The sequence below is a fragment of the Stegodyphus dumicola genome, chromosome 9 (genome assembly GCF_044657685.1).
Source record: "Stegodyphus dumicola isolate Sdum_Otavi_A_Nest chromosome 9, ASM4465768v1".
Lineage (NCBI taxonomy): Eukaryota > Metazoa > Arthropoda > Arachnida > Araneae > Eresidae > Stegodyphus > Stegodyphus dumicola.
In genome coordinates this window covers 89,574,972-89,598,555 of record NC_140776.1, presented here as the reverse complement: position 1 = coordinate 89,598,555, position 23,584 = coordinate 89,574,972, and the positions used below count along the sequence as shown (strand labels likewise).

Here is a 23,584-nt window from a genome sequence, read left to right as displayed (position 1 = left end):
TGCACACTTTTAAAATAATTCTACTTTAATTAAACTTAGGAGATAATATAATCAATTAATCAATACTGTTTAGGAAATAAATTATTATTAACTAACTTTGCAGCAATTGCGCAAGTAATAATAACTTGTATTCGCACTAAATGGATTTAAGTTCATACAACATTATATATATATATATATATATATATATATTCAACAAAATTAAGCTTATTAGAGTACATTTTATTTACATAGATATGTATATATGCATGTATTTAATAAAAACCAATGAAACAAAAACTTCCTTAAGAACTTAATGGAATTCAATACAAAATTTTCAAGTTTTTGAAAAACAAAACATTTTTTGAGTTTTGGGAAAATAATCTGATATTTTTCTTTGCATTATCTTTTTTAGCATTTTCGCCTAGCACGGGCTTCTCCCCTATATCGGGCTTAAGAGGGAAATTTTGTAAAGCCTCTTTTCACGTCATTTCCCTCTTGGCGTCAAAAAAATCCTTCCGAGGATTTGGCGATTTTCGCCGATTCAAGATGGCGGAAAAAATTGCGCCAAGTGCCGGTTATCTGAGTCTTTCCAACTACTGCAACGAATTCTTCCGATAGTACAGCAAGACAGTTCATTAATACAGAAATTTTCTGAAACATTTCATTAAGTGTCAGCTGAGTTTCAACATCCTACTTCTCCAATTCTTTCGGCGCCGAAGAATCTGATACTTTTGAGAATCGTGTGTAATGAAAATAATTTTCATTCATCCTTGGAGTCGCTGAATTCTATGCAGTGCAACATATGAGCCAAACTCACTAATTTTTACTGACACTGCCATGTACTCATCACTGAATTCCAAAGCTAACTGATGAGAGATGAGATGTTTGTGTGGCGTTCGTAGACGTGGAAGGCGAAAGTACCGTAGATAAACAAAACTGGCTCGTGTCACAGGCTATTCCGAGGGTATTTCAAAGCCAAATTAGCCTCTTTTCTACGAAACATGTGAAACCACCTCTCTTTCATTTCACACCCCGTTTAAATCTCGCCAGCGATACCAGTGTTTTCTGTATTTTGTTCATTTCCAGAAAGGATATCTTTTCGTGTTAAGCAATTTTTGTTTCGTGTTAAGAGAAACAAAATGCATGAAAATACATAGTAGTTTATCGGGACCGTTGCATTATTTCGTGTTCACCGATATTTCGCGTTAAACGTATTCCACTGTATACAGATGTGTTTGGACTATGTATATACAAATAATGTTTTAAAAGGAAAATTTATAATCCTTCCAAAAATTTTTGTGCATTATGCTGCTAAAAATTGATCAGTAAATATATAAAGAAAGAAATTTAGAACCAATTTTTCAGAAAGAATAAAAATTGAAATTAAAATTAACTTGATAAAATCCTGTTTAGACTAACTAGTAAAATCTTTTTAAATTGGAAGATATTTTTAACTTTTGATTTTACTTCCCCCTCCCCCCATTTTCCTTTGATACTGCTGTTTGATAAGAGGTTCTAGTAAAGTTTTGTGTTAAAATTATTTTGAACTTTCAAAGATTTTCCCCTGCAGGATTTTAATTTTTTCTACATTTTTAAGGGCATGTTTTCTTTTTTCTTTTTTTTTTTTTTTTTTTTTTTTTTTTTTTTTTTTTTTTGTGAACTATTAAGATAAAAAAATATATTGAAATGGTTCATCAGCTGATTCTGGATACAGAGAAGCAAAGATTTTGTTTTAGAAGGGGAAATGTAATTAAATTCGACATACCTTATCTTGATAATATTATGTTAAATTTGGTTGGATTCCTCACCTTTCTTGTTCTTTTTATACTACTTTTTTTGTTTTTCTTGTGATGGTTTATTTTAACATGTTGACTGCCTGCACTCGACTTGGCTACAGCTCCGTGGGTGCCACTGGCAACGCGACCAATAGTAAAATACATAATTAGAATAAATATTGATACTGATAAATTTTTATATAGTACCATTGTAAGGATCTTAAGTTTTACTAACGTTTATTTTATTTTAAATCTTTACTATCACTTCTTATTTTCTACTTCCGTCCAGAATTAAAAGCTTTAACTTATTTATGCAAATTTGTTTGGCGAACGCCAAGTACTTAAGTTGTGGCATTTTTCCAAGCGAGAGAGAGGAAGGAGTTAGTAGAAGCAGGCCGCTTGCCTTAGCAGTTTTACTTGGTTGCTGGTTGCCTTCCAGGCCAGAGGTTTAATCCTCTTAATAATTTTAAACGTATTGTAGTGTTAACAGTTCTCTGTACTATATACGGCTTCCTGTTAATATACGGCCAATCTTCCACGTAGGCCCTTGTTTGTTACTCCAAAGTTTAGTTAATATTTTTATATTCTTACGTTCAGACCACAAGTGGTTGGTCTCTGTATTCTGAAGTACGGAAATCATTGTAAAGAGTGAAAAATAAAGGGTTTCGTATACCCTTCCTGTGTATCTCGTCTACTTCCCACATTTATTGAACATAGCTTTAGTAAGCTCCCTGTTCCGAGTCAGGTTCTTGAATGTTCCCAAAGGAAGTAAGGAGAAACACTGAACCTGATAGTGACGACCGACGAAGAAGAATAACCATGGCCGAGTTTCAAGAAGAACCTGTGCTGCCTGCAGAAGCGGCTCAGAATCCAGAAATGCCAGCTGCCGCCCTGGAAGGATTTGGTTACATCGTCCAGACCATGCGCGCAGCGATGAAACCAGAAGCAACATTTAATGGAAACTCACCGGTAACCAGTTTTTTGAAAAAACTAGATGACCACTTCATGATGTATCCCGTGCATGAGTTCCAAAAAGTCACCTTAGCTACCAGCGCTTTGAGGGGCCAAGCGCTTAATTGGTTCAAATGCATAGGCAGAAGTCTCTTGGGTCAAGCGGGAAGTCCCACCTATACTTACGAAAATTTCAAGACTGCCTTAGTAAAAGCCTTCCCTGTCGTAAGGGATCGTGCGAAATTAGAAGCGGAACTTTTCAGCATATACCAGAAACCAATTGAAAATCTCTCAAGCTTTATTTTAAGAAAAATTCACGTCTTCAAACTCTTGTATGGAAACCGTCCGGATCCTGAGATAATTCAAGTGATTTTGCCGAGGTTACTTCCCCAAGTACAAGACTTTATTGAATTAAGGAATTCGACTACACTGGAAAAGTTATTTGAGCTAGCAATCCAGTTTGAAAGTAGAAGAACGGCGGACATTGAAAGAAGACGCCAATATCAACAACGAAACCAATTTGGTGAGCCAAGACCACAGCAAAGTCAAGCACACGGCTACGGAAGCAAAGCGAATCAGTGGGCAAGGAAACCCGAGCATCCAAAAACAGACGGCGAACGTCGACAGTTCAATAGTAATCCAGGAAAAAAGTCTCAAGGCCAGTGGAAAAAGAAGGAAAGCATGGAAAGGAAAAAAGATTTAAACTAAAACGGATTTCTGCTGACGGGAGGGTGCGGAAATCCGAAGGCCAAGAAAACCCCTCTTCCTTCAAGTTAAATACAGTAATGGTGAAAAATTTGACTCTTCCAAAGATTGAAGTGTTGGTGAATAACATCCCAGCCACCGCACTCCTGGATACAGGCGCGCAGTGTTCCTGTGTGGCAGAAGATTTTTTTACGAAGTATTTTCGGAAATACCGCATATATAATTCGGATAATACGACAGTGTTAGCTGCGCAAGGAGAAAGATGCAAGTGCATAGGTAAATTACCGCTATACGTCCGTATCAAGGACGAACAAGTAAAGGTTATGTTTTTTATAGTAAAGAATCTGCAAGCACATATTATCTTAGGGATAAATTTTCTTTCAGAGGCAGAAGCAACGCTGGATTTTAATGAAGCGTCCCTTAAGCTGACGATGAAACCAGTTCGAGAAGAAAAAACGAAACCGCCAATGTTAAACCTTGACCACCTGCCTAAGGAAGAGCAACAAAGAATCCGACAAGTGGTAAGTGAATTTGCTTCGTTATTTAGTGATATTCCAGGATTTACTCAAGTTACTAACCATAGTATCGACACCGGAGATTCAATGCCATTTCGCCACAAAGCATACCGGTATGATAAGAATAAAGAAAAAATTATAGAATGGCACATTAGCGATATGTTACGTAAAAAGATCATAACGCCCATCTCAAGTAGTTATGCTAGCCCGGTGGTTTTATGTAAGAAAAACAATGACTATCCATTAACATATCCAAAAAGGTGGCGTTTCGCGATTGACTATCGTAAATTAAACTCCATAACTAAATATCCGGTATATCCGTTACCTTAATTATTGAAGAAATTCTAAGGAACATAACGTCTACCAAATACATGAAGACTTTAGACTTAACGACTGGTTATTTTCAAATAGGGGTTAGACCGGAGGACGTGCCTAAGACTGCTTTTATAACCAAGTCTGGCACTTATGCATTCCTGCGTATGCCGTTTGGCCTTTCAGGGGCACCGGCAACATTTCAGCGATGTATGGACATTGTGCTAAGGCCTGTTCTTGGAAAGTCCACATTTATCTACTTAGACGATATCATTATTACTAGTGATAATCTGGACCAACATGTACAGGATTTAAGACAGGTGTTTTCATTATTAAATGAGGCTGGTCTAAAAGTTAATGTCGAAAAGTGCAAATTTGCAGCCCCTGAATTAAAATACTTAGGTTACAAAATATCTCAGAAAGGAATCGAGACAGACGAATCAAAAATAATCGCTGTGCAAAAGTATCCGCCGCCAAATACGGCGAAGAAGCTCTCTTCTTTTCTAGGACTTTGTTCATATTATAGGTCCTTTATAAAAGATTTTGCAGCTATTGCTGAACCATTGTTAAAATTAAAAAGGAAAAAGGCAAGATTCTCGTGGACGGCCGAAGCCAATAGTGCTTTCGAAAAATTAAAGCAAGCATTAACGCAAGCCCCTGTGTTGAAATTTCCTGAAAAGGATGAGAATTTAGAAATTTCAGCGGATGCTTCGGTTTATGCGGTAGGAGCGGTACTTTCGCAAAATCAGCAGCCCGTGGCATTTTTTAGTCGAACTTTAAATCAAACACAAAGAAATTATTCCGCGACCGAGAGAGAGGCACTTGCAGTTCTGATAGCAGTGCAAAAGTTCCGAGTCTATTTTGGAAGGGCGCCAATAACAGTGTATTCTGATCATGCGGCGGTAACTAGATTGTACTCAGGGAAAAACTTATCCCCAAGTTTAATAAGATGGGCACTCAAGCTACAAGAATATAATCTGGTAATCAAGCATACCCCCGGAAAGGAAAATATTGTAGCAGATGCCCTATACAGAATAAAAATAGATGAAGAAGGTAATACTGTAAAGGTGGCAATGCTCACAGCATGTACAATAAATTCCCGAGAAATTGTAATAATCGAACTGGGTCAGGATCCTGAGTTTGGGAAAATTTATGAGTATTTAAAGGATCCTGAAAATTTTAGCCACCAAGATATTGTGGCGATAAGAAATAGGGCGGCCCATTACAAACTAATAGATGGTCTATTATTTTATACAAAAACTACAAATTCCAACAAATTTCGACCTCTTATCCCAGCTAGTCTTAGATTAAATATCCTGCAGGAGTTACATGACAGCCCTTTAGCTTCTCATGCTGGTATTCGAAAAACTATAAAACGCGTACGCGAGGCAGTCTATTTTCCTGAACTGCAAAAGTTAACAAGGGCGTATGTCCAGTCCTGCCCAACATGTCAAGCAGTTAATTATATTAATTTCCGCCCGGCAGGGTTTCTAAATAGTATTAAATCCGATTTTCCAAATGAAATAATTGGCATCGATTTATTGGGCCCTTTCCCAAAAAGTCAGTTAAATAAAAGTCGGTATCTCCTTGTTATGGTTGATCATTTTAGTAAGTGGACCGAAATTGTTCCCTTAAAACGAGCCTCCGCGAAATTAGTTACTGATTCTATTTTAAATAAATATATTTTAAAATACGGGGCGCCCCTAAAAGTTATATCGGATAATGGTCCTCAATTTGTAAGTAATATATTTGAAGACATGTGCCAAAAACTGGGCATACGTCATTTAAAAATGGTCCCGTATCGGCCGCAATCAAATATAGCGGAACGGGTCAATAGAAATATAGTGAAAATTATCCGTAGTTAGGTTAAAAATTTTCATAAAAGCTGGGATAACTATGTCAATGAATTTGCTTTCGCCCTTAGGACCGTAAAACATGATACAACGGGCAAAACTCCTGCTGAGTTATTTTTAGGCAGAAAGATTATAACACCGTTAGATAAATTATTTTATCTTCAACAAAGATCCCCAGAATTTAAAATGGGTGATATAGAAAAATTAATTAAAGAAGCAAAAAAGAACACTGAAGTAGCACAAAGAAAACAGAAGCTCTATTATGATATGAAACGACGGGAAGTAACTTATAAAGTAGGAGATGAAGTATTAAAAATTAAGCATTCACTTTCTTCAGCACCAGAAGATAAAACTGCCAAATTTTTTCCACGATTTGAAGGACCATATGTCATAGAAAAAATAACTCAGGCTGTAGTGGTGTTAAAAGCCAGGAATGGTGAAACATGCTCCGCAAACATTGACCAGATAAAACCATACTATGACCGTAATAAAATGCAAATATTTAAAGATCTTTTGCAGGATCCGGCACGGCAGGCACAAGCTCCAGAGGTGGAACAACGACAAGTACAAGGGCAAGCCATTAGGAGGCAGGAGCAATTGAAAAGAAAGTTTCCCCGTTGGAAAATTGAAGGTAACAAGAAAAAGAAGCCGTTCCACCGACCAGAAAAGAGAGCGCACGACCACCCCAAGAATGAAGAAGGGAGAAGTACGACGAATGCAAATAGAGCCAGGAGAAATAACGGCAACTATAACCCAGCTCCCAAACGGAAGATCTACTCATCGGACAGGACTCTACGCAGCAAATGTCGCCGAATTGCGGAAGGACCACCAGCGGCGGAGGAAAAGATACAAGGAAAATTTGAACGGCCAGCAACGAGATCCAAGCAGGAACGAGAGAGAAGTGTCCCGGTTCCGCCAAGACCAGCGGCCATCAAACGGCCAAGAACACAGGCAGAGGCGAAAAAGAAGGTATTCAAGGGTGACCGAACTGGAGGGAAAAGAAAGCTCCTAGAGGAAGGAGCTGAAGGGCGAGCCCGCACAAGAAGGAAGATAAATCAAACACGAATCTTCGCTACCTTCCAGGACTGGGCAGAGAAAAGAATGTCCGAATATCACAAAGATAAGTAAAACTTTATGTTACTTTGCAAACTTAAGTTAATCTTTCATTCTTACTGCGAGTGGCAGATTTCAAGACGTTTTACCTCATGTGAGGTCTACCTTTATCGCCAAAAAGGCGAAAAATGAGTTGTTACCTATTTTGGTATTATGTTTTTCAATTACTCGCGAGTAAAACTAAAGTTGATGTATAATAGGAATGTGTAAATACTTGAATATTGTAAAAGTTATTGTATAAATTTTATTTAAAACATTCTGGCAAGAAAGAAGTTTTAGTCTGAAAGACTTTTGAAATGTAGTATTTCAATGTAGAAGAATTGGCACTTGCTTGGAAAAGAATAGAAGTTAACAATGTACTACTAATGTATGTTTTCAAATGTGTAAAATTAACGGCATGTTAATATGTTCTTATATACAATGTGAACTGTTATTTTAAATGTTAAGAAATACCGTGATGTGGTAAAAGTGAATGTTAAATTTTTTTTTTATTCGTGTGACTGTAAAAAGACTAAAGCATGGCGAATATGTGTTAAAGGTTGAATGAATGTAGTTAGGCTCTCTGACACTACACTTCAGAGTTAGCCACTTTCAGAATAGTACCTCAGGGTTTAGAGATGAAGATAAGGTGTGTTACGAGGTCTTGTTATGTTGAATTTTAACACGTTAGTGTTTTGATTGTAGGCGGCAGTGTTGAACACTTGTACATAAAAACATTCGTGTTTGGTGTTTTCTTTTACAACACATGTCAGAGAGCACGGGGAGAGAGAACTAAAATAAAGTCATGAATGAAATAAGAATGTTAAGAGAAATATAAATATTCATGTGACTTGCCATTTAATTGTGTAACATTTCATTAAACTAGTTTTCCTTCCAGATCTCTGGAAGGAACCAGATTTCAACTAAAAGCTCCTGTTTAGATGCAATACAGATGAAAAGTAATTGTCCATGGAGCTGATAATGTAAAAACAATTTTTTTTTTTTTTTAAATTTCTAGTTTCTAGTGAAAAATGCTTGTAAAAGATTGGCCTCGCGCTAGATTCTAGAGCTAAAAGTTTTCAACAAGGTCGTTTTAGACCTCAGTTTCAAACTAATTAACTCTGGCGGGAAGTATGTAAGGATCTTAAGTTTTACTAACGTTTATTTTATTTTAAATCTTTACTATCACTTCTTATTTTCTGCTTCCGTCCAGAATTAAAAGCTTTAACTTATTTATGCAAATTTGTCTGGCGAACGCCAAGTACTTAAGTTGTGGCTTTTTGCCAAGCGAGAGAGAGGAAGGAGTTAGTAGAAGCAGGCCGCTTGCCTTAGCAGTTTTACTTGGTTGCTGGTTGCCTTCCAGGCCAGAGGTTTAGTCCTCTTAATAATTTTAAACGTATTGTAGTGTTAACAGTTCTCTGTACTACATACGGCTTCCTGTTAATATACGGCCAATCTTCCACGTAGGCCCTTGTTTGTTACTCCAAAGTTAAGTTAGAGTTTAGTTAATATTTTTATATTCTTACGTTCAGACCACAAGTGGTTGGTCTCTGTATTCCGAAGTACGGGAATCATTGTAAAGAGTGAAAAATAAAGGGTTTCGTATACCCTTCCTGTGTATCTTGTCTACTTCCCACATTTATTGAACATAGCTTTAGTAAGCTCCCTGTTCCGAGTCAGGTTCTTGAATGTTCCCAAAGCAAGTAAGGAGAAACACTGAACCTGATACCATTGTTACTATAATGGTTTGAAGAATAATAAATCGTAAAAATTTAAATTATAAATCACAAAAATGGTCTACAGATGTTTGGAGGTCGCTGGTGACCCCCAGCATGAAGCACAATTATACAACATTAGTTTCTGTAGATAATATTTCGACATAATATATATCGCATAATAAAAATTTCAAGTTGCCGTCATGGGCAAATCACGTAAAATGCGCGCTGCAGTCAACGTGTTAATTTTTACATTTTAAAGTATTCTTGTTCTACATTTATAAGATTTTATGAAGATCATTTGAACTTCAATTTTTAAGTCTTTGTGAAAAGTTGGTTCCAAATTTCTTTATATACTATATATAAGAACTCCTACACTCCTAGAAAAAACTAATTTATAAATTTATTTATCCCACATTTTCATTTTGAAACATTTTAGTACATGCTTTTCCTCAATATTTTAAAAGTTGATTTTTTGTTGAACTGAAATATGTAATATGGAAAAATTCTATCAAAAAACATAACTCAGAATCAAAATAGGAGATAAATAGAGATAATAATAATGTGGGGTATTTGATTCTCTTCCCCTAATAGTCATTTGAAACATTTTAGCGTGTTTTTCCATTCAGCTGAAACAGTAAAAATATAGAAAAATTCCCATAGAAACATAATTCGGCTGAGAAACAAAGCAGGCAAAAATTTGCGTTGGCGTCAGGAAACTGTTTGGTCTAAAACAGAGCTTCTTAAACGTTTTTTCAGTCGTGAGCCTTTTTTATCATAGATTTTTTTCACGACCCCAAAATATTTATGAAAATTTAAGCATTGCGAAAATCTGACACACGTGTGAGTTTTTTCACTTGTATTGTAAGATAGTATTGCAGTTTTAGGTCATATCTTTAAATTCTCATTTTAAGACATAGAACAATGTGAAAATTTTAATTAATTAACAGACGAAATGACAGCGTCACATGCAAAGCAAGTAAAGTGAACATTTATATTATAAACAGAATGCGTTGAAACATTTTTGTTTTTCTCTTTGTCTGTATGGTCTTATCTTTATATAATATATATATCTATCTTTATTGTATTTTCAGATACATTGTGTAAAAATATTGGGTAATTGTAAAATTATTATATTAAGTTTAAGAAATACCAAAACTACTGAAATTTTTTGCGACCCCCTGCTGTAGATGGGGGTTGCGATCTACAGTTTAAGAAGGTCTGGTCTAAAATAACGTTACAATATTTGATTTTGTTGGAACATTGGATAACTGAGGCCACACCCAGTGCAGTTATGGCAGGTGTGCAAATTTTGGAATTTACAGAAATATCAAGTAGCAAAATTTTTGGAATTTAGGAGTGGAAAAGTTTTTAGAATTTAGGACCCACAGAGATTGTATAGCACAACAAAATGTATCTGCTGAAGCTAGGACTCTAGTGCATGGTTATATTCTTATAAAGAGTGTATGCCTGAATGCAAAGATGCATTTTGAGTCATCATCGCTAGGTCACCAGCCTACACAGCATTGTGTGATACATCCTTCATGTAAATAAGAAATAAAATTTACAGCACTTTAGTTAAATAACCTAACTCATTCCTTGTAAGTATAATGCAAGAGTATTGTAATTGTTGAATAAGAATACAACACTTGCTTTTTGTTCATCTGAAATGGGATAGATATTCTAGCAGTTATTCCAGCAGAAATTTGCAAGAACGAATCATTCTTTATTTAGTTAGATAATCAAAATACACAAGCTATGAACATAACATATTAAACCGTAATTCACTTTTCACATTAGACAGCCAATGTTTATCAATTTTCACATAAGTCGTACTATCCCGTAAATTTGAAAATACTCTATTGTATGCTGTTCTGTTCAAGACAAGCCTGAAATCATTTTTTTTTTTTTTTTGAAAATGAAATTGATAACTTGTTTTTTTACAAAATTTTAACCTGGGAGTTATGAACAAATTTGTGGGGGGTCACCAAATTCAAAGAAATTTATTTGACAATAAAAGATATACGGAATTTGAAGAGAATTTTGGATGTTTTTTTAACATTGGCCAGGAATTTTAAATTAAACATTTCCATATTTTAATTCTGATTTTATTGCTTTCCACTTGATTTGTGTGTTATGCTTGATGATTTCCAAACAGCTCGAATCGAATTTCAAAGCAATTGCACAGCTAAGATGTAGTTTTTTTCGGCTATCTTAGTAGTATCTTGCATGCAATTTGTACTTGCAATACGCATCATTTAAAGTATGTTTCTTATTTCTAATCAAAGTTGTTGTCAAGTAAGCACATAACATTTCCTAAGCATTGGAAAATTCAGTAGTGTTTCAAAGAATAATAAAAACAATTTTGTTTTCGTTGCAATTTTGTTCATGATGGTTAAATGGACCAAAATCTCTTGTAAGAGAAATGGGATGGATGCACCAACATCAAATAAACTTAGAGAAAAACTATTAATGAAAATGCAAACAAAAATGTAACCATTGGCTCTCTTTCTACTTCTAAAAAAAAGAAAAAATTGAGTAAATATCAAGAAGAGTTTATTTTATACTGCTTTACATGTTGCATTATCAATGGAAAAAAAATATCCATTGTGTGTTAAATGCAGTGAAAACTTGGCACATAGAAAGCATGAAACCTGCGAAATTAAAAATACATTTACAAACGGTACTTTTCCCATTTTGCCGCCGCAAACAGTAAAGTCGCCAACAACGGCGCTACTGATGCCAAACGGAATATCTTCGCTGCCAACGTTTTACGCCTCATTTTCGAAAAGTCGCAGCCATTTGTTATCAGATTGTTTCTTTCAATACTGGCATACAACTACATAGAATTTTTACAAGATAATTAAAATTTATGCCCCAAGCCCATTCGCGGTAATTAAGACAATTACACTGGTGTGCAAAAATTAAGGACGAATTCGAAAAATTAGCATATCAGCTGAACGAAGAGGCAGAACGAACAGAAAGACCAATCAGAAGATTAAGTAAGGTGATGTACGGTAGCACATGCGCAGATATGCAGGTAGACGTAATGGGGGAGTATCTCAGTAGTATAAAGCATGTTGTCGGTGTAAGATCAGTATTTCTGGCAAAGAGATTGCACGCCGTATAGCAGTTAAAATCACACCGAGTTGCTGCCTCAGCGAGAAATGGCGAATAATAAATCTGTTAGACGACATCTGGATGCTTTTACCCGAGGTCGAATCATTGGGAAGTTGGAGGAAGGCCGCAGTGTGACAAGTGTGGCTGCAGAGTTCGGAATTGCTCACAGCATCGTTTCACGACTTTGGAGACAATTTCAAACTACAGGAACAGCTATCCGGGGGGTTTAGTAGTGGTCGTCCACGAGGAACCACACCCGCAGATGACTGGTATATTGCCTTACAGGCCAGAAAAAACAGGCGGCAGATAGCGGGAGAAATCGCTAGACACACGACACAGGCGAATGGACGACCGATATCGCGTTTTACCGTGGCCAGAAGACTGCACGGTGGTGGTCTGTTTGCACGACGAGGTGCACGGTGTGTACCTCTAAACCCTGCCCATCGGAGAAGGCGTTTTCTGTGGTGCCGGGAACACCGGAATTGGAGAGACAATTAATGAGGACGAGTACTCTTTACAGATGAGAGCAGATTCAGTCTGAGTAGCGATTCTCATCGCATGCTCATTTGGAGAGAGCAGGGAAGCCGCAATCATCCCTCGAACATCATTGAAAGGGACAGGTATGGAGGTGGCGGTGTTCTCGTTTGGGGAGGCATCATGCTTGGTAGTCGTACAGACCTTCACATCTTCGACGCAGGTTCAGTCAACGGGACCCGTTATTGTAACGAGATTCTTCTTCCATATATGTGTCTTTTTAGAGGTGCTATGGGTCCGCAGTTCCTTTTTATGGACGACAATGCACCATGTCATCGCACAGTAGCTGCCGAACAGCTCTAGAGAGTGAGTATATTGAACGTATGGATTGGCCGGCACGATCTCAATTCCATCGAGCATGTATGGGATTTTCTAGGCAGACGCTTGGCAGTTCGTACCTTACCACCAGTAACGATTCCGGAGCTTCGATTGGCGCTGCAAGACGAATGGGCAGCAATGCGTCAACAACTCATTGACACCCTCATTCTCAGCATGGGCAGACGCTGTGAAACTTGCCTAGCAGTCAGGGGAGATCATATCCCCTATTAAAGCCCGGATGTTTCTTGCTGGACACCCATCACAGGGATGTTTCGGCCTTCAGTCGCATAGCGCTCCATGCTACTTTTTCAATAAAGCTTCTTTTTATCCCTCTGATTTCTCTTTTAGTAAGTGTTGCTTACATTACTCATGTCCTTACGTATTGGGGTTCTTACGGTATTAAATATGTTCATTTGGAAAGCATTTGTACAAAGTCTCGTCCTTAATTTTTGCACACCAGTGTAGACTGCAATCACACCACTCACCCAAAGGCAAAAATATAGAAAAGGCAAAATCAAGGGTTAAATTCATCAATTCTAATGAGAATGCAGTAGCGAAGTAAAGCACTGCGGTTTTTACATAATTTCTGAGTAAGCTATTTGTACGAATTGAAATAATTCTTGCATTTAAACTTGTATTCCAAATTAAGATTTAACTTGAAATTAATGTAGATAATTACTGAGAGAATTAGATTTTTGTAGTGTAGTTTACGTGAGATGAGATCACGTGGTGTTACGTGATACGAACCGGCAAATCAGGATGTTGAACCATGAAAACATAGTAAATTCTTAATGTGTTTTTACAAATTTATTATCTTTATTTATTCGCTTTTTACAAAATTTTAAAAGATATTAAAATGTTTGTGCCTTCAAAATAAAAAATTCTTAGAACTAACAGTTGTTAACATTTTTTATGTGTATATTGTATGTTGTCGTCAACAAAGTCTGCTTGGCGAGATTTGCGCCAGTGAAACTGAAAAGTACCTCAGAAACTAAACATAAAGATTAAATAAGTAAATCTGAAAAATTTTTTTAAGGAATGAGCTGAGAGCATGAAAAATTAAAATGTGTTTTTGAAAAAATATACAACAGTTCCTAAGAAGGATTTACAAGCATCCTTAAAAGTTTCGTATTTAATTGCAAAAAATTTAAAACCTCATACAATTGGAGAATCACTCATTCTTCCTTCAGCGATTAAAATGATATCATTTATGCACGCAGAAAAATATAGTAACGATTTAAAAACAATAGCATTAAAAAAGATACTGTTTCTCACCAAATTTTTGTCATATCAGACACTATAGAATACAAAATTCAGTCTTTACTATAAAACTTGAAACTACCGACATTACTAAAATGTTTCAATTTATCGTTTATGATGTGAGATATGTTTTTGAAAACAACGCATTAGAATATTTTTTATGTTGTAATATTTGGGAAGGAAAAGCAACAGGAGAGAAAATATTTGAAATTATTAACAGACATTTTGAAACAATGTTACCTAGACACACTGTGTCGCAGTTTGTACTAATGTAAGCTTTTAAAACTAAGACAATACTTTGGCAAGGAGAATTGAAAAAAAAAAAAAAAAGAAACATGCTTTTTTCACAATTTACTAAAGAAAATAATACAGATTTCTTGTTTAAAACGACATATGATAAAACTGACAGAAAGTTTTTTGAAAAATTTCCAAATAAGGAATTAGGTTGGATCTGTGACCCATTTTGCCTTTGGTGTTTTCAATTCCAATGTATCTCTAAATGAAAAAGAACAATTAATTGATATTTTAAGTGACGGAATACTGTGTGTTAAGTCTCTAACTTGCCAAAAATTTTAGTTGATTGGAAACTAATATGCCGATTTAAAAGGAATGAAAGTAAATTATTACGTTTCTTACGTAAAATTGTACAGTAAACCTTTAGCTTCTATTTAAAACTTCTAAAATGCTTATGTTACATTTTTCTGTTATATAAGCATTGAAAGTTGATTTCTCACTGAAATAGAAATAATTTTGCTATTGAATTAACATGGAGAACTTTTTTATTGAAATATTTTTTCTCTGTGACATTAGTTGCATCTACTACAAAATAAAGATTAAAGAACTGTTTTTAAAACATTTTGAATTCGTTGTCATATTGATCTATGAAGCACTAGATTAGTGAGTTTTTATTACATTATTGACAAATATAGTTTTAAAGCAATCAAAAAATTTAAAGCGGAGATAATTATTTGTCAAATATGAATGTGTTTTCAAAGAGGAAATAAATAATAAGTGATAAAAAGAAAATTCAGTCAGAACATTCACATCTCTAACAAAGTAATTTGCTTTGATACAATTTATTTTAAAATGATAAGGCAAAATCCAATGTGAAAGGTTATGCGAAGATTACGATCGTACCTAGAGTATTCAGCATTTCGTATAATACTATAACCAGATAATAATAATATTAAAATAAATTTTGGTAAAAGCGCAGAATAGGCTGCATCAACAAAGTACAGTAGGAGGAGCTGCGTGACGTCCATAAATGGGTGGGACTAAGCTTATGACGTCACAATGCAGTCTCGCATTTACACTAGGTGTAATTTCTATGTTCTCTTAAAAATAACAATAATAAATTGTTTATTATTGTAAATTAATATCAAATTCTTTACTTTTAATTTACATTTATAACATTTAACCTTAGGCGTTACTGATAATAAGTATAATAAATTATTTATATTTAAAATTACCATGATACAGTGAGCGAATTCTACCAATTATTAAAACGATAAACAACGTCGCAGTCTCTAATACTTGTAGAGCTTCAATATTTTCAAAGATTTTTATTAAATTATTATTATTTTTTTATTAATTTTTTATTTATACAAATAAAATATTTTTTTAATTTAAATTTATATTGCGGAACGTTTCAATTTTATCATTTTTACAAATTACCTTCTTGCTACGTAACGACATAATTCCTTACATACCAATAATTAGACAATTTTCATTATTTCTAAAAATTTTAAACTTTACATTAATAAAAAAAGAAGAATATTTTTTATTGCATATGAACATCATTACACAGCTTTCATATCAGTTTCTAAAATTCCTAAATCACGCCATATTCTGTGTAGGCATGCTAGAATTCTACGCATTAATAAATAAAAAAATCTAATTTCTCAGAATGAAAGAAAATAATATAATAAAATAAATAATACAAACTTGGAACACTAAGCAATGCTTCACATACGCATGCGCACACATATTATCAATGAACTCATATTATCAAGTGCAATTACGATACCAAACACTACGTATTAAAATATGAGGTAAACGTTACTTCAAGAGTTAACAATTTTGCTACTGTTGAGTAGATCGTCGGGTTATCGATATATGTCGTAAGTCGGAAAGCGTTATAAACATATTAATGCCAAAAAATTAAAAATACAATTTAAATGAAAAATGATGTCTTAAATATAATTCACAATTAAAACAACAATACAAATTTAAAATACACTAACGATATGTTAAACATTGCACATAAATAAAGTTACATTACTGCTCGGCATCATACACAACCTCGTTTTCTCTTCTACACAACGATCAGTATTCGCTCGAAAAACATCAAAGAATTCCACAAACTCGGTGTCCATGTGTTCATCCATCTATTTTCACTTAAAGAAAAATCAAAGAATTGCTCAAACTCAGCATTGCGCAACACATTGACTTTGACCATGTGCACATCGATCTATTTTCACTTAAAAAAACATCCCAGAATTGCACAAACTCGGGATCGCGCACCGCATTGGCTTTGCCCATGTGCACATCGATCTGTTTTCACTTAAAAAACATCCCAGAATTGCACAAACTCGGCTTTGTGCACCACTCAAAATAGTCTATACGTCTCAAAACCGTCTCTCTACTAGTTTCATATTTGTTCCACAAATTGGGCACTTATACGATATTGCAATCAAACTTTTCTCCATACACCACTCAATAGCGCTCTTTTTGCCTCTTCGCTCCAACTGATTAAAAAAATCCAGATTCATTCTGCAGTAAGCACCGATTTAGACACACTCATCAATAACCAAAACATTCTTTAAGCAAAAAGACAGACAGACAGACAGACAAAGTAGACAGATGTCTTGTTTTGCACCCGCTAAGTCTTTCTGCACCGATGGGCGAAAATTCAAGCATAGGTGCGAAGGAAAGGTATATAGAAAGAGGGACAATTTCGTATTTGAGGAGAGTAAAAAGTAACTTCGTACATTTTGTACGAGTTCAAAAGGCCAGAAAGAAAAGATGGGGCAAAATAAAATTTAAAATAAATGGTCCAAAAATAAAAGAGGGAAAAAAAGAGCCTATAGAAAGAAAAGGAAAAGAAGTAGAAAATATCCTAAAATACGATTGTGTCCATGAGTGTAGTTAAGGAGTTCATCTGCAAAAATTAGTGTCTTTAAGAAGCAAACTTTAGCTAAGTTTAATAAAAAAAAATAAATGAATGAATTCCTACATGGTAATGTGTATGCCCTTATCTTGAGGCCTAACTAGAAAAGACATATATCATCACAGAGATGTACATAATATTTTAACTAAAGTAACATTATCTATTGCCGTTCCCAAAAAATTCATGTATATTTCAGAAAAACAGTAATTGACAAAATCATAAATCCATACACAGTGTGAGAGCATTTCAGCAAAAATAAATTATACAGTTTATTTTTCTTAATATTAGTTAAATATAAAATTAATTTATTAATTTAACAGTTGTAATTTATTATAGTACAAGTTTAATAAATTCCGTCACCCTGTATTTATATTTGATCATAATTCCAAGTTTGATACCTGAAAAAAAAAAAAAGGTCGGGGATCTTAGTTACAAAAATCACAATCTATACTCATCGATGGTCAAGAGATCCCCATTTTTTCCCTCTCAAGAAATTCCTAGGCACGAAGAGGGGGGCCTCCGAAGGGTGTGAATTGCTGATAAGAACGGACTACTGATAAGGAATGTGGCGTCTCTACGGAATAGTTACGAAGAAAAGAACCACATGACTTGCTACTATTACTAACTATTGTATAATGCTAGAATCTTATGAAAAATAATAAATAAAGAAATTTAATTGCACTCTAGTGATAGAGAAACATATATTGTATAAAGAACAGAATGTTACTTATCTGAATATTCCGTGTCAGGGCCTCTTTTGGATTTCTCGTGTTGATAGTAAACAACTAACAAAACATCTGAAGTTTCGAAGAAGGGAAGTTTCCTTTTTCAATTTGATGAATGAGACATTGCATAGGAAAGGTGCATTAAACTTTTTTAGAGAGTTGAAAATATTTACTAAAACAGTTATTTAAAAAATTTCGGAGCTATGTTTAGACACTATTCGCCAAACGCAATGTATACAAGAGGATGGAATTACGGTTACCTTTAAGCAAAAGAATGCTTTTCTGTATTTTCAGAAGTTACGGTTATAATTTTTAATTCATGCATTCAATATTTTTAATCGTTTGCTAAGGATCGTTTGGTATCTTAATAATACATTTGTGAGAGATAATTCGTTGCATTAAATGCTAACACTACCACACAACACACAAAAGTAGATTTATAATTTAAAAAATCTCGCGCAGAACATTATAAACCTACCTTTTCAACTCAGTTAAAATATAATTTAAGTTTTCTTTAAATACGAAGCTATAGCATACTTATAACTTGTTTTTAAGAAGAGGCGTAACCAATATTACGTCATAAAAAGGCGTGTCCAATCATAAGAGAAGTAAACGCAGCATCGACTGATGCCAGGGGGGGCCCAAGAGCGATGCGCAGTGCAGGGAGAAAGTTATGCCACATACGCATGACGTCATGTGGGTGACAGCGTTAGTTCTTGGCGTTTGTTTACTTTCGTTGCATCAACAGTTTGATTTGATTTGTGTTGTTAATTTGCTATTATACCTAAGCCGAAGTGGCAAATTGTGCTATAGCGTTGTGTCAGAATTATACACGTTAATACGTTTTTTGGCGGAAAACACTCTTTACAACCAGATAAAATAACTATTTTTTTAATGAATTTATGTAGTTTTCATACATAACTGTGATGTAATTTTACATTTATTTTTCATTTTACTGCTATTTTACATTTAAATTGAAAAATTTCTCATTTTAAATCATTTTTTATCATAATCTTTTGTGTATGAGACTTACATCGTAGTGAGATATTTAAACTCACTGTCATGTTTATCAATACTGAGTACCTAAATGATTAGTTAATAAATTTGCGTATCCAACTTCATTCACATGTTTTGGTTACTTTCTTTACATCCCAAACGTATTGTATTGAAGCAGCGTCTGGGTTAAGCTTTGCGAACTAAGTAAACTGATACATGCCTCACCGTGAGGAAAGGACAATTTCTGATCACACTATGGTGCAAACATCGAATGAGTGAGTGACATATTTCCTTCAGTGTTATTTAACTGATGCATACAGGTATGTGTGATGTAATTTAATTGATATAACTTACACATGCTTGAACCTGAAGGAAAACAAATCTGTATAATGCTAGAATACAAATAGCGAAAGAGAAAGTAAGATATTCTGTTTAGTGTTATTTAACTGCTGCATATGTTTTAATTTTGATTCCATATAACTTGTTTTTAATTATAAGAGAAAGAAAAATAATTCAATATTGAACACATATTTCGAGTATAACAAAAGTATTTTAAGAAATAAGCTAATAAAAATACATTAGTGATTAAAAATATTTAATTTGTGTACAGACTGAATTGAAATTAAGATGTGGTGGTGTATTTAATTATGGCAAAGCACACTAGGGCTATCTGCGTAATAGGTGTGATGCGTTCGTGGAGGACTTTCTCAGGGAAACTGGCTCGTATACACGTTACGCATGAGGAAAACCACGAAAACACCCATGCAGCCAGCCCGTTTGCGGGATTCGAACCGAACTACCCAGTGTTCAGCGACTTTACCGCTCGGCCGCTGGTGGGCCGAAACTAAGATGTAAGGCAAGTTTATTATTATTATTATTGTGCGTATATGTGTAAGAAAATGTATTTTAATTGTTCCATTTTTAATGTATGGAAGGAAGAATAGGATGCCAATATCGAAGATTATTTACTATAGCAAATAATCACGTCAGGATAAATGTTATATAGAAATCTTGGGAGTGTAAGGGATTATAAGAGTACTTTTAGATTATACTGAAAATATACGCACTTCTGCTAAAATCTGAAGTGAATCAGTGTGAAGTGACTTTTCACTTTAAAAAGAATGTGATAAGTATACTATTTAAAAGTATAATGACGGATATTAAGAAATTTGTAGAATTTTATGGTATTTAAATATGAATTTGTTAAGTCAAATCTTTTTATATATATTTTTGCTTGAGATATGTAATTTAAACTGAAAATCACGATCATATATTTCTCATGGAATGTCAAAGTTCATTTGTATTAAAAAAAGTGCATGAGCAATGAAAATAAATAGAATAATACTTTTTGATTATGTTTTTACCATGGTCTTAGCAGTTATGCCATGATGTGTTCTGTTCAACAAGATTTATTTAGTGCAAACAATACTACGAAAAAATATTGAAAAATACCTTGTTTTACAATATTTATTTCCCTTAATTAACTTAAATATCGTTTTTCATTTTCTAATGCTTTGCTTTACGAAAAGAATTTAATGTTTACAATTATTTTCAGCATTCGTACGAATTCTGTGCATAAAATAAACATTTTCTTTAACTAAATACTTAATCGGAAAGTATATATCCGGTATTTCCGGTGTATCTACCACATCTAAAATGATCATTTTGCTTTAGTTTACATTTTTTCCATTACCAAAATCATGTAGCAGACGCGTCGGCCGATGCGTCTTGTCTCCCGGGTGACGTCACTGCCAGCAACCAATGGCACGCTTTTTCCGTTCCTGGCCTAACCTTAGTATATTAAAGAACCTTGGACTGATGCAGCCTATTCTGCGATTTAGCCTAAATTTTATCTGAATGAAGTTTTCTTATTACAGAAACAGTAAAATTATGCAATTACATAAACGAATACACTTTCGAACAATATACTTAATATTGTTTACAAGCGCAAGCCAAAGTTCTGTTTATGTTACATCTCGCCCTTCAGCGCATGCTCAAGAATTACCATCCAGGCGAAACTAGTCGATTTGACCATGACGTCAAAAATTCGAAAAGTTGGGTAGGGTTTGGAAATACGCGTCTTGTCCGTATGCCACACGCCCTGATTATCAGTCGTGACGTCACGCTGTGGAGTGGATATTTCCTCGGCTTCAATTTTGTGATGTCACGCTTACTCCTTCCATTCTAACCTCGTTGGTAGAGAGCTACTAGAGATACCTTTATAGTATAGTAGCTTTATTTCTTGGGATCAACTTACAGTAGAATAAGTGATCTCTGACCTAAAGTTCTGTGCTTTTTGTACGCATAGCATATTCAGGACACTCGTATGTACGCTGCAAAATTACTTCCGAGCTGGCAACTGTGATGACGTGCCAGTTAGTTCTCATGAAACGAGAGTAGTGAATAAAGGTATTTAAACATTAACTCTTATTATGTTTCCGTGAATCTTAAGATCTGTGAATATTATGAGTGGTATGTAATATCGTATAGTGTTGTATAAGTTTAGCGTTGAAGTGCTGTTTAGCGCGTAAAGTTGATCCTATGGTGAACTATTTTTGTTCTAATTACTTGGTGATTGACCGTAGGTTTTTCATATGCAGTGCAGGAGGAGAAATGTTACTCATCTGAAGTAAAATTTTGGCACTTAAACTTTTGAAACCAATTGTTTTTTTTTTTTTTTTTTTGTTTGTTTGTTTTTCAAAGAAAAACATGTTACTCGCTGAACTTTGTATGTTAGTGTGAATAACCTTATGTAAAAATTTTTTTGAAAAGTCTTTGTTCTGCACAGATCTTCCAAGATCAACTGATAGGAGAGAAAAAGATGATGTGCAGTAGCTTGGGTTGCATTAATTTATTTGCTGTTTTATATAATTTCCGCAGTATTTTGTAAACTTATATTTTATTTTTTTATGCTTTTAAGATATTTTTTTGTTTAATCAAATTATTTATATATTTATATTTTCTGTTTTTCAAAGAAGTGAAACATTTAGTTACACACTGATACTTTTTTTTTTTTCATAAGATAAAGCCCTTTGTTAAATTTAAATTGCAGCTTAAACAGCCAGCCCATTCACTGAATTTGAAACTGGGACTGAATTATAAGGCTATCACTGCATTCATTCGTCTTATCGACTTGAATACAATGAGCCGAAGAAAAGGGGAAATATCTTTTGTATATACAAAGGTAACAATAAACACATTTCTAAATAATAAAATTATTAAGAATCCTTAAGAGTGTAATTAAGATCCTTAAGAAAATGTGGAGCATTTATAAAGGTTTGCAAGGGGAAAACATGATCAATTTTGTTATAAATCTCATGGTTTTAACATGTTTTAGCTATGCTCCTGCCAGATTGGTAAAAGCTTGGTGATCATTGTCCTGCTTAGAACAAATCTCAACAGATATAAGGTATAACATGCGAGTATAGAGTCTGAAGGAAAGGTAATGTTAGATTAGGTTATTCGAATATGGCTAAGCACATTGGTTATCAGCTCGAAGAAGGATGCTTTCATGAAGGACTTTGTAGGGGAAACTGGCTCATGTGAAAAACAAAACGCATGCAAAAAATCACAAAAACAAAACAGCCAGCTCGTTTACCAGGATTTTAGCCGAGGTTAAACTACCAGTATTTATCCATCTTAATCACTTGTAGAACAAGTCTAAAGAAAATGCTTGTAATACCATATCACGTAATCAAAAGTTCATGTGTTGTATGGCAGGATTGTTTTTCTCTAGTACGGAAGTTGGGAGCACTAATTCTGTTCTCTTTTTTTTAAAGTGTTTGGTATTATTCATTACATATATTTTCTATAATTCATATAGAATACTAATATTTCTAGTAGTGTCTTATTTTTTTCATTTTTAAGTGCTTTGCTTGTTGATATTCTCAAAACTGTATCTGATAATTAGTGCTATTATGTATTTAATAGATATAAATACAATTGACGCATATAATAGATCAGGGTTGGCCAAACTTTATGTCGGTGAGAAAGCCACAACTGCATATTAATATCATTTTAAAAGTAGTGAAATATGTTTGAAATAACAAGAAATGTCTAATTCCAAACAATCATTCAACCACAGTCTTATTTGGATAAGAGCCATGCTCTTGTAAATAAATTAATGAATGCATGACTTTTAATACATCCATGTTACATAAACAGTTTTTCAATTTACTTGCAAACAAAGCATTTCATGTTGAAACAACTGCCTGTCGTTTTCATAGTATATTTGACAATGAAATAATCTTCAATAGTGCTCAAATTCTATTAAGTAGCATTGTTAATAAAACTAGAGCATTATCCATTTTATTATTTTTCAAGAGTTATTTGAATTTGAATCCATTACACGAATATTGGTTTTCTAATTTTGATGACCCTATCCATAAGACTATTCTGTCATCTTACATAATCAATAATATTTTTTATTTCAATTTAATCATCTATTGTGTGTCACACCTGCCATCCTCTCAAAGGTTGTTAGAAAAGCATTAACAATATATTATCTCGGTAAAATTTTAAGCCATAAATTCATTATTTTAGATGACAATAATCAATAATAA

At 34.2% G+C, this 23,584-nt stretch overlaps 1 protein-coding gene across 7 annotated transcripts in view; it reads left to right on the top strand.

The window, feature by feature from the left end:
- The window catches only part of LOC118188735 (uncharacterized), a 75,657-nt gene that overhangs the window by 21,162 nt on the left and 30,911 nt on the right, over nt 1-23,584 (top strand). The window contains exons 1-2 of one of the 7 annotated variants that reach the window (XM_035359226.2): nt 21,133-21,431; nt 22,075-22,206. The exons of 1 other annotated variant lie outside the window; for it this stretch is intronic. The gene's annotated coding sequence lies outside the window, so the exon portion shown is untranslated. 5 more of the 7 variants (XM_035359228.2, XM_035359227.2, XM_035359229.2 and 2 more) reach the window with 5 other exon arrangements.